Genomic DNA, 11,736 nt, shown 5'->3' on the forward strand with positions numbered 1-11,736 from the left:
ACTAAAATACAAAAAAATCTGTCATTTTAATTTAATTAGATACCCATAAATAATAAAATCATGAGTAAAAAGACGTATACAAAGTTTAACAATATAAGGATGTATGTAATACCAAGAGCCTAAAAAAGCTTAACATTCTTGAATACTCTTAGAACTCTTGATATTTCTCAATCTAAGCGCTACAGTGAAATTTTGTTTGCTATCCCCAAATGGGTCCAGCGGGATATAATGGTTAATATAATTTAATTGTTCAGAAAGATTATTCTAAAGATTTTGAAGCAAATTTAAAAGTCTCGAACCCTAACAACATAGAAGAAACGTGGAAAGAAATATAAGGTCACATTTCGATACCACCAGAAAAGGTAGTAGGATATAAAGAAATAAAAAGGCAAAAAGAATGGTACGACGAAGGCTGCAAAACAGCAACGAGGGAAAAATCTAGCACGAAAACAATGGCTGAAGACAGTCAGAGAAGAAGATTTGGAAGAGAATAAGAGAAGAAAGAAAGACTCAAGCAAATGCTGTACAAACAAAAAGAAAGATATGGACTGATGAATTTATAGAAGAGTTTAGAAGTAAATAGCAAGAATAATGTAAAGCTATATAAATATATAAAATCACAAAACAAGAAGAAACCAACAGTTAAGATTGATGCCAAAATATGGGAGAAATATTACGAAGAGTTATTTAAGACTAGAGGAAAGACCTTCGAATGCACAGCGGAAACATAAATCGATGATACAAACGAAATCGAAAAACCGACATATGAGGATTTAGGATTTTTTACGTGTGATAAAAAATTTAAAATAAAAGAAAGCAGCAGACCGAGACGAAATCCCAAACGAGCTAATAAAACGAGGCGGTGAAGAACTACAACGAAAAATATACGACCTAATTAATAATAAGGATATGGGAAAAAGCAAGAATGCCCGAAGAATGACGGAAAACAGGATGGATATTTCCTATTCTAATGGTAGGGGAGCAAAGTATGCTAAATGTGCAGTCACTCGAGCGTTATGGGGGCCTATTGGGTTGTGATGAGTAGGTCCTAAAACCAAAATAAGTTGAGTAAAGTTTTCCATTTTAGTGGGCGCTTGCCATTTTTTAATTTAATTTTCCATTTCCAACAATCGTTTTTTCCGATTATAACGCCATCTATCCATAATTCGGAAAAATGTTTCAAATAAAAGTTACTTATTTTTACATAAGGAATCCAAATCTGCAATAAAAAATAGGGGCTCCTATTTAAGATTTTAAAGTAACCCCCACCCCACCTTCGTAAGGGGTCGTGTTTGGTGCCATTCGATAGATTTTTGAAAAATATTGAATAAGTGTATTTTACAGTTTTTCGATCTGTTGTTCATTTCGTGAAATATCGCGGGATTCGTATTTAAAATATTAAATTTACCCCCACCCCTCTCCGTGAGAAGTCGTGTTTGGTATCATTCGATAGATTTTTGAAAAATATTGAGCACAAATTTTTTAGTTTTTCGATCTGTCATTCATTTCCCGAAATATTCGCTTTTTTCTTGTGAAACTTTGGGACTCACCCATTTCCTTACGCCCGGCTCAAATCGTCAGATTTCTGAAATATACACTCTTTTGCATGTACTTAACTTCATCATCATCATCAACCCGTACGCGTCCACTGCTGGACATAGGTCTCCCTCAGCTCTTTCCATTCATCTCTATTTTGTGCGGCTTGCATCCAGTTACTGATAACATGTTTCAAATCATCGGCCCATCTGGTTAGTGGGCGTCCTCTGCTCCGTAGTGCTTCTTTTCGCGGCCTCCACTCGACAATACGTTTTGTCCATCGGTTGTCTGGCAATCTGGCGACGTGTCCTGCCCAATTCCACTTAAGCGACGCGATTTTTTGGACAGCGTCTATTGTTTTTGTTCTACGGCGTATTTCTTCGTTTGGGATTCGGTCTCTCAGGGAGACACCCAACATCTGGCGCTCCATAGCCCTGTGAGTTACGCGAATCTTGTTCACTACCTTTTTTGTTAGTGTTAATGTTTCGGCTCCATAAGTGAGTACAGGCAACACACATTGGTCAAAGATTTTTCTTTTGAGGCATATGGGCAAGTCCGATTTAAATACATAGTTAAGTTTACCAAACGCTGCCCAGGCTAATCCTATGCGACGTGGGAGTTCGCACGTCTGGTTATCTCGTCCCAACCGAATTTCATGTCCCAAGTACTTATAAGATGCAGTCTGCTCAATATCCATTCCATCAACAACAATATTACGATTTAGCACCAGATTAGTCAGTATTTGCGTCTTGTTGATGTTAATCTTTAGTCCGACCTCTAAGGAAGCGTAATATAATTTGTTCAACATTATTATTGCATCATCCATACGATCGGCTATATGGACGATGTCATCTGCGAATCTCAAATGACTGAGCTTCTCTCCATTTATATTGATACCATATTCGTTTAGATCTGCCTTCTTAAATGTGTGTTCTAAAAGGGTTGTGAACAGCTTTGGTGAGATGGTGTCTCCCTGCCGTACTCCTCGCTGTATACAGAATGTATTTGTTTGTTGTTCAGATAGTTTTACGCTTAATGTAGCGATGGTCTATTCGGCATTCTGTCAATGCTTTTAACATTTTCTGCTGGCTTATGGTATCGAATGCTTTCTCGTAGTCCACGAATATCAGTGCCAATGGTTAGTTGTATTCCGCAGACTTCTCTATTAGGTTTTTTATTACCAGTAAGTGGTCGTTAGTGCTATATCCAGATCTAAATCCAGCTTGTTCTCTAGGTTGATAGAAGTCTAACTTAGCCTCCAGTCTTTTTTTGATAATTTTTGTGAAAAGTTTATATATGTGTGATAGCAAACTGATAGGACGGTAGTTTTTCAGATCTGTTATGTCACCCTTTTTGTGTAATAAAACAATGACTGCATTGTTCCATTGAGAAGGAGTTTTTCCTTGGTAAATGCATTGGGTGAAAAGTTTGGCCAAAGCCTGGATAATTTTATTTTCACCTTGTTTGATTGCCTCGATTACTATTCCATCATCGCCAGGGGATTTATTATTTTTCATTTCTGAAAGTGCCTTTTTAACTTCATGTGGTGTTACTTCTGGCATTAATTCTGATCCCTGGTTTGTGATTTTGGGCAGGGGCTGATCTTGCCTTTCGTTGGTGCTCTCATACATTTCGCGATAAAACGATTCGACAACCTTGAGGATTTCGGCTTTATCCGTGGCAATGTTGCCATCTTTGTTTCTGATTTTGTACATATTTTTGTTACCGATGTTATTCGTATTACGCCTCAAAACTTTTAAACCTTTGTTTTCTTGAATTATGTGAGTTATTTCTCTTGTGTTGTTTTCTCTTATGTCTTTTCGGATTGATCGGTGGATATCTTTATTTAATTTCTTCAGTGTTGTGTAGTTGGAGTCGTATTTTTCCGTCAACTGTCTTCTTTTACTTATTAACTCTTTGGTATTTTGACTTAATTTTTCTTTATGGGTCACGACAGTCGGGCAGCACTCCCTTTCTGTTTCTTTTAGTGCTTTCGTTATGACATTATTTGCTTGTTCAATGTCTTCTATGTCGTTTTCAAGGTCTTGTATACGTCTGGTTAGTACATCTTCATAGAGGTTGTTGTTTCCTGGAGGAATCCATTTCGTCTTTCGTGTTTTGAAGATCATCTTGGTTCTTTCGAAATTGACATTTAATCGTATCTTTGCTCGGATTAATCTGTGGTCGCTTCCTACCGAAAATTTGTTAAGTATTTCAATGTCTTTAATTATTTCTTTTCTGTTTGTTATGATAAAATCTATCTCATTTTTGACACTGCCATCTGGGCTTATCCATGTCCATTTACGCTGAGGCTTTTTATCGAAAAAAGAGTTCATCATGGATAAATTTTCCTGGTGTAATAAATTAAGCAGTCTTTGTCCTCGTTCATTTCTGTCGCCATATCCATACTTGCCCATTGCTACTTCTGCATCATCTTGTTTGAAGCCAATTTTCGCATTAAAGTCGCCCATAATTATTGTATAATATGCTGGTGTAGTATGTAATGCTGTTTCTAGGTCATCATAAAATTTTTCAATTTCTTCATCGCAGTGGCTAGTCGTTGGAGCATATGCCTGGATTATCTTAAGGTTATATCTTTCATTTAGTTTGAAGATGAGGATACAATCCTGGGACTTATGCTGTTAATTTTAGTTATATTTTGAGTGTGTTTTCTATGTATAATGAATCCTACTCCACCGTGTGAAGTGTCTTCTTCTCCTCTAAAATGAAATAAATGTCCCGATTTAAGAGTAATTTGGGCTTCTCCTCTTCGTCTGATTTCGCTGAGGCCGATGATGTCCCATTTTATTGTTTTCAGCTCTTCCTCCAGTTCCATCATCTTCTGGTCCGATATAAGAGTTCTAACATTGTATGAGGTGATATGCATTTGTCGTTCTTTGTGGTAGCCTGATCTTTTCCGGGGATTCTTAGCACCCTCTGCTCCAACCCTTTTCCATCCGCTACCTTGGTTGGGGGTATTGGAGCCGCCGGAGACTGAGGGCCGTTCAGTACTATCGTCTTTCATGAAAATTTGCCTTTGGGGTTTTAAGCCATTAAAACGCCACGCTTGGCTAGTGCGTGTTGGCGAGTTGGACTGGATGTGGAGGGAGAAAAGGGTGGAGATGGGATTGCTTTGGGTTAGGACATGGTTTCCCCGGTGAAGGGATGCTGGGGAAATCCATGAGCTCGCGTGGGCAGGTGTGCTATTCCTGAAGTAGATCTATTCCCTGCCGGGATCGCAGAGAAGTATCTACCCGCTACCACGTACTTACCTTATCTTAATCTGACAATTTCGAGTTTCTTTAAGGATAGATTTTTTTTCGGGCCCCCTTTAACGAACCCCCCTGTTTTAAGAGCCAATATATGGTAGAGGTACATCTGCAGGGTACCAGGTTTCTCCCCGTATGATAATCTGACGCGCTCGAGTAACTGCAAAAATCCCCGCTTGGGCTCCCCTACCATAAAGAAAGGTGACCCCACACAATGCAACAACTATAGAGGAGTAACATTGTTAAACAGCTGCTACAAAATATAATACCTAATAGTCGTCCGTTTTATACCGCTAACGCGGCTTTGGGATTATAGCAGGGTAGTCTGCTATATCTAGGGCCTACGGTATACAAAGAAGGTAACAGGACCAGTGCTACGCTTCAACCGCCTATTAATTACCCCTCGTTTTACCCAAGGTAGGTACTCATTTTTATTCAGGCTGAGTCGAGCTGGGGCCTATAGACATTTAAAAATGTCTAGATTTTCTCGCCTGCGCTGGCTTTCGTACCCCGGCCTACCTGCGTAGAAGTCAGACATGTTACCGCCTGAGCTATCCGGGCCCACTACACAATAGGTGACAATAGTAACATCATTAATCAGACAAAAACCCTCTAAATACATTGAAACTAAAATAGGAGACTACGAGCAGGGATTTATTTTTTTTTATTTATTTATTTAACGGGGCGAACCCTTTTTCCTTACAAAAAATTACAATATATACATATAATTAACAAATAAACTGTAGTCATACATTATATTTCAAAAGTAGGTATTATTAACATCAATGTCTCAATTTCTTTAAAGTATTATTGAATGCGGATACAGATGGATTAAACAAATCAACACTATCTTGCAAATGATTGGCAGTTTTCATCATCCTTGTAATTGTCTCATTTTGACCATAATTAGTGTGATGAAACTTTATTCTAAATAGGTCAGAAGAACGTGTTCTTCTAGAATTTACATTAAAAACAATTAATTCTAGCAGTTCCGGACAATCAACAAAACCATTAAGAATTTTATGCAAAAAACGCAATTCACACTCAGATTCTCTATTTTCCAAAGTTTTCATATTAAGTTGACAAAGAATATAATTATAATCACAGTTAGTTCTATTAAAACCCATTTTATACCTGCAAATTCTTAGGAATTTATTCTGAACTCGTTCTAACTGATCAATGTACATATTATAATGAGGATACCAAATAATATTACAATATTCCAAAATGAACCGAACTAGAGAACAATACAAAATTTTAAAAGTAAATATTGAAAATTCCTGCGAGTTCCTCTGAACAAAGCCGAGCATCCTATAAGCCCGCGACGTAATATCATTAATATGCCTATCAAACATTAGTCTCTGATCAAATGTAATTCCGAGGTCTCTAATTTGATTAACTTCCGTAACTGATACGCCCTTAAGTATGTATGTTCTATCTAACTGATGTTTAGTATTTCTAGAAAATGTAATTTTGTAGCACTTTTTAAGATTCAAATACAAGGCATTGATGTCACACCAACGAGAAAAATTATTTATGTCAGACTGAAGAGCATCCATATCCGAGGTATTTTTAATCGCTTTAAAGATTTTTATATCATCAGCAAACAACAGAAATTCACTATTATTAATTACTGATGATATATCATTCATAAAAAGATTAAATAGAAGTGGGCCTAAGTGAGAACCTTGAGGAACACCCGAGGTAACACTAATGGCTTCAGAAACAAAATCACCATATTTCACTATTTGTGAACGATCTGTTAAATAACTCCTGATCAAACCCAATAAATCATCTCCAATTCCATATCCACGAAGTTTAGCAATTAATATTTCATGATTCACCCTGTCAGATGCTTTGGCAAAATCAGCATATATGGAGTCAACTTGGTTACCCGATTCCAAAGAATCAACGATAAAGTTTGAATACAAAATAAGATTTGTACAAGTAGACTTTTTCTGACTGAAACCATGTTGTTGACCGACAATCAAATTTTTACAGTCGTAGGTTAACATCTGATTAACAAAAAAATCAAGCAACTTTGGTAGTTCAGACTGCAAACAAACCGCCCTGTAATTTTCAACATTATTATTTTTACCAGATTTAAAAATGGGCCTTAAAAAACTTACTTTCCAAAAATCAGGAAATGTAGAAGTTAATGACATATTGAATAATAACTGAATAGGTTTTGCAAGAGTGAATAAACATTTTTTAATAAAATACATTGGTATGCCATCCGGACCCGCTGTCTGTTTCCACGGATTATTCTGTATCTTATCAATAATATCCTTAACACTAATTAAATAAGTATTAACATCAACATTATTTTCGTACTTAAAATCAGGAACCTGATTTATTTTTTCTTTGTTATAGACAGTCGAAAAGAACCCAGCAAATAAATTAACAATATCTAAACCATTTCCACTAGTTTCATCACCATAGCACATACTCGATCGTAGAACATGAGAGTTGCGTTTCTTATTGATGTATTTCCAGAAAGAACAAGAATTTTGAAAAATGTTAGCCTCAATTTCTATTACATAACGCCTTTGTAAATACACTTGCTAAGCTCTTTACACTGTTCCCTGAGACCGGAAAAAAGAAGATAGCTCTCATCATCGCCAGTCAGCTTAAATTTTTTATGTGCTTTTTTCTTCTCATATATTAAATGTTTTAACTGTGATGTAAACCATTTGGGATAAGTGGATGTTTTAAATTTTTTTTGTGGTATAAACAACTCGATTAAATAAAATAAAATATCATAAAAATCTTTAACCATGTCATTAATGCTTCTGTTAAGAAATAATAAATTCCAGTCAACGTCTGCTAAATAATAATTTAAAGCAACATAATCCCCATTTTTAAAGTCAAGAAAGTATTCTTCATAATTAAGAACAGATTCATTTAAATCAACAATTACGTCAAAATTGACAGGTGTATGATGAAATCCCTCCTCAAACAACGGATCCAGAGGTACAGAAACAAATATATCAGGAATGCTAGAAAAAATTAAATCAAGAAAAACATTTCGCCGGTTAGGTATCGTATTAACCTGGTATAAGTCACAAAGATTAATGGTATTACATAAGTCGTTAGCTGGGGAGTTTTGATTAGCCTGTACCGTGGTACCATAAAGACTGTTACCCCAAATTACATCAGGAAAATTATAATCCCCACAAATTATTAATTTACAACCCGGAATTTTATTATATATATATTCAATGCTGTCACAGTGATCCATATATACATTCCTGCCAGATGCAGGAGGTAAATAAACACCACCAAATACGACAATTTGGCCTTGGCACTTAAGTGAAACAAACTTTTGCTCAACACTATTTTGAGGAACAAAAACTTCACACACTTCCAAATGTTTAGCAATTGCTAGTAATACTCCCCCACCACGTTGTTTAACACTAGTATTGTCATTTCTATCACTTCTAAAAATATTGAAGTCATCTAACCCCAATTTAGCATCATGGAATTCAAAATTTAACCAAGTTTCGACTAAAATAATCACAGTGTAATCGGAGCATGATACAGCCTGGCTTAAATCCTTAAGCTTTGTTCTTAAACCACCCACATTTTGAAAATACACATTTAGTATAGTTCTACCACCATTCAGACCACTTACACTACTTTTTGATTGCTATTTTTGATAATTAATCTTTTCTTTGCTCTTATTAATTTGTCGGAGATAGCTAGGACAGTTTGTATCAAATACATGATGACCTGGATCAACACCATCTATTTTCATTACATCCTTCGCATAATTACAGTTAGAACAAGAATAATTAGTACTGTTGCACTGATTTTTGAGTGACTGTTTTTTTGAGTGAGGGAAGGTCAACAATAGACGCAATACACATAATCACACAGTCAATTAAGAAATGTTCAATCACACAAACATGATATCGACTTACACATCCTTTTCATAGATTTCAAGCAAGCCTTTGGCAGCCTAAAAGACACGGCCTAATAGAAGACATGAAAAACCTAGATATCCCAACAAAACTTATAAAGCTTACGAGAATGACAATGGAAGAATCGATGGCAGCAATAATAACAGATGACGGAATCACCAAAAATATAGAAATAGGTACCAACTGGAGTACGACAGGGCGACTCTCTATCAACGTCATTATTTAATTCGCTATAGAATGAACAATAAGAGCTACAGAAATAAAAGGTACTTACAATTAAGGCTATCAGAGCAACAGTGACCTAAGCCCAAAAACGAAGTTTTAAAGCAGAAACCTAAACAGTTTAAAGAAAGAATTTGCGAAGTTATGCAAGAAGCATCCAAAAGGGGTTTAGCAATTAATCAAAACAAAACAAAATACCTAATATGCTCCAGAAAACATTCACTTAATGTGACAAGTTTAAATACACACAACCTAACTTATATGGAATCACCATGTATTTCAAAGAATTATTTATTTCTTTTGAAAAAACTTGTTATTGTTTGCGCAGAATAAAGGTTTTATTGAAAATAAACAAATCCATAAGACAATCAGATAGTACAGCTCGGTACGGTATAGGTTATTTGCTTCCGTTGCAAATTGAACGAAAATAAATAAACTAACTTTTGCGTTCAAAATCGAAAATGTGCCTCATGTGAGGTTATAGAATTTACAACGGGGAAAGATTATTGGTCTTGTGGAGCAAGTAATGTTCATACATTAGCTGTAGAGCTAGGCGTAACACAGGGCGTTCTGTCCAAAACCTATGCTAGGTAACAAGAACTAGGAAAGCTCAAGAATAAAGCAAGGGAAAGTCGTAAAAAAGTAATAACGGCTCACCACGATCGTTTAATTGTCCAATCAGCTGGAAGATACCCAACCATTTCTCACCTGCAGCTTCAAAGGCAGCTTTTGGAAGCTACAGGTGTATCTGTTCTAGTTGAAACGATAAGAAGCAGAGTTCGTGCCAAGAAGTATACAGCAGGAGACAGTTATGGGTTCCCGAGTTATCCAGGCAGCACAAGAGTGATCGCCTAAATTCGTGTCTTCACCACCAAAACTGGAACATTGGGAATTGACAAAATGTGCTATTTTCAGAAAAAGTCAGGATTTGTGTAAAATCACATGACCCACGAAATCGTGTATATAGAGGTCGAGAAAGACAAGCAAGAATGAAAACTGGCAGATCTGTTCACAAATATAAAAGGGGAAGTCTAATGTTCTGAAGAGGAATTGTGATCTGCAAAAACCCCTTTATTTTTCATCCAATCAACTTTAACTGCTCAAAGGTATGTTGATAACCTGTAGTTAGGCTCTGGAGAGGTGCAACAAGAGAAAATTTAATTTTCATGCATGATAATGACCCATACCATTAGAATGACTAGAGACATCATTGAAGCAGAAGGTATCCCTTGTTTGGAGTGGCCTGCTTGCTCACCTAGGGATGTAATGGATAGTGATGCGCAATACATAGCCACTCCTATTCAAATGTCAACCTCACCTGCCCGTGAGATGATCTCGATCATGATCATCCGGTACATCCTGCTAGATAACAAACGAGGCGCTGACGTCCGAGTGATTGCCGGTATAAGCAATCCCCCACTTACTGACCAACAGCTTCGGGTGGAAGAGTCGGTAAGTGGAAGGGCACCTTCTTGTCCTAGAAATGAGAAATCATTTCTAAAGGCGGATGAACCAGGCATGGTCAACGGCGTGGAGATGCATAAGGCAACGGGAAACCAATGCATTAAAGGCTCATAGAGCATCCCTAGTTAATCATCATGACTAACAACATAACCAAATACTCTACTGATCATGAAACTCGGAAAACAAGATCCGGCACAGGAGGAAACTCACAAGACTGCAAGGCCTCCCCGGTCGTCAACATGCGAAAACCTTGCAAAGTAGCGATGTGGAATGTTAGAAGTCTACATCAAGCTGGAAAAGTACATAATGCCGTTAATGAAATGGAAAGGCTGAGTGTAGACATTTTAGGAATCAGCGATGTCCAATGGCCCGACTTAGGAAAGATGAAAATCAACAATAAAACAATATACTATTCAGGAAGTCAAGACGGTTCACACAGATATGGTGTCGGGATAATACTAAACAAACACATGGATAAAGCTGTAGTAAATTTCATTCCATACTCCAACAGAATTATCCTCTTACAATTAAATCAGAATAAACCCAAATTAAACATAATACAAGTTTATGCTCCGACTGCGGACAAACCAGAGAGCGATATTGAAACTTTCTACGAAGACCTAGACAATATTTTAAAATCCATTAAAACGCAGGATGTTACAATTATAATGGGAGATTTTAACGCAAAGGTTGGAGACGAAAAAGTAGAAGAATGTACAGGAGGATATGGTCTGGGCAACAGAAACGAAAGAGGTGACAGGCTTATCGAATTTTGCCAAAACAATAATTTTGTCATAACTAATACATTGTTTAAAATGCCAAAGAGAAGACTATATACCTGGAAGTCACCAGCAGATCAAGAAGGGAGAATTGTAAGAAACCAAATAGATTATGTATTGATTAGACAAAGATACAAGAACGCAATTATATCTTCAAAAACCTATCCAGGTGCCGACATAGGATCAGATCACAATCCAGTAGTGACCAAAATTAGGCTCAAAATGAAAATAATAAAACGCAGAACAACAGATGTAAAAATCGATACAAGTAAACTAAGAAACCCACTCATAAAACAACGCCTGACAGATGAAATAAATAACCGTTTAATGAATGTTAAAGAACAAATCCAGCAAAATACTGAAACAGAGACAAAATGGTTATTAATAAAGACAGAAATAGATAAATGTCAAAAAGAAATTCTTACACCAACCAGATACAAAAAGAAACAATGGATGACGGAGGAAATCTTAGATTTATTGGAAGAAAGACGTCAGCATAAAAACAAAAATAATCAGATGTACAAAAATGTGGATAAACAAATA

Source organism: Diabrotica virgifera, chromosome 3 (assembly GCF_917563875.1).
Source record: "Diabrotica virgifera virgifera chromosome 3, PGI_DIABVI_V3a".
Lineage (NCBI taxonomy): Eukaryota > Metazoa > Arthropoda > Insecta > Coleoptera > Chrysomelidae > Diabrotica > Diabrotica virgifera.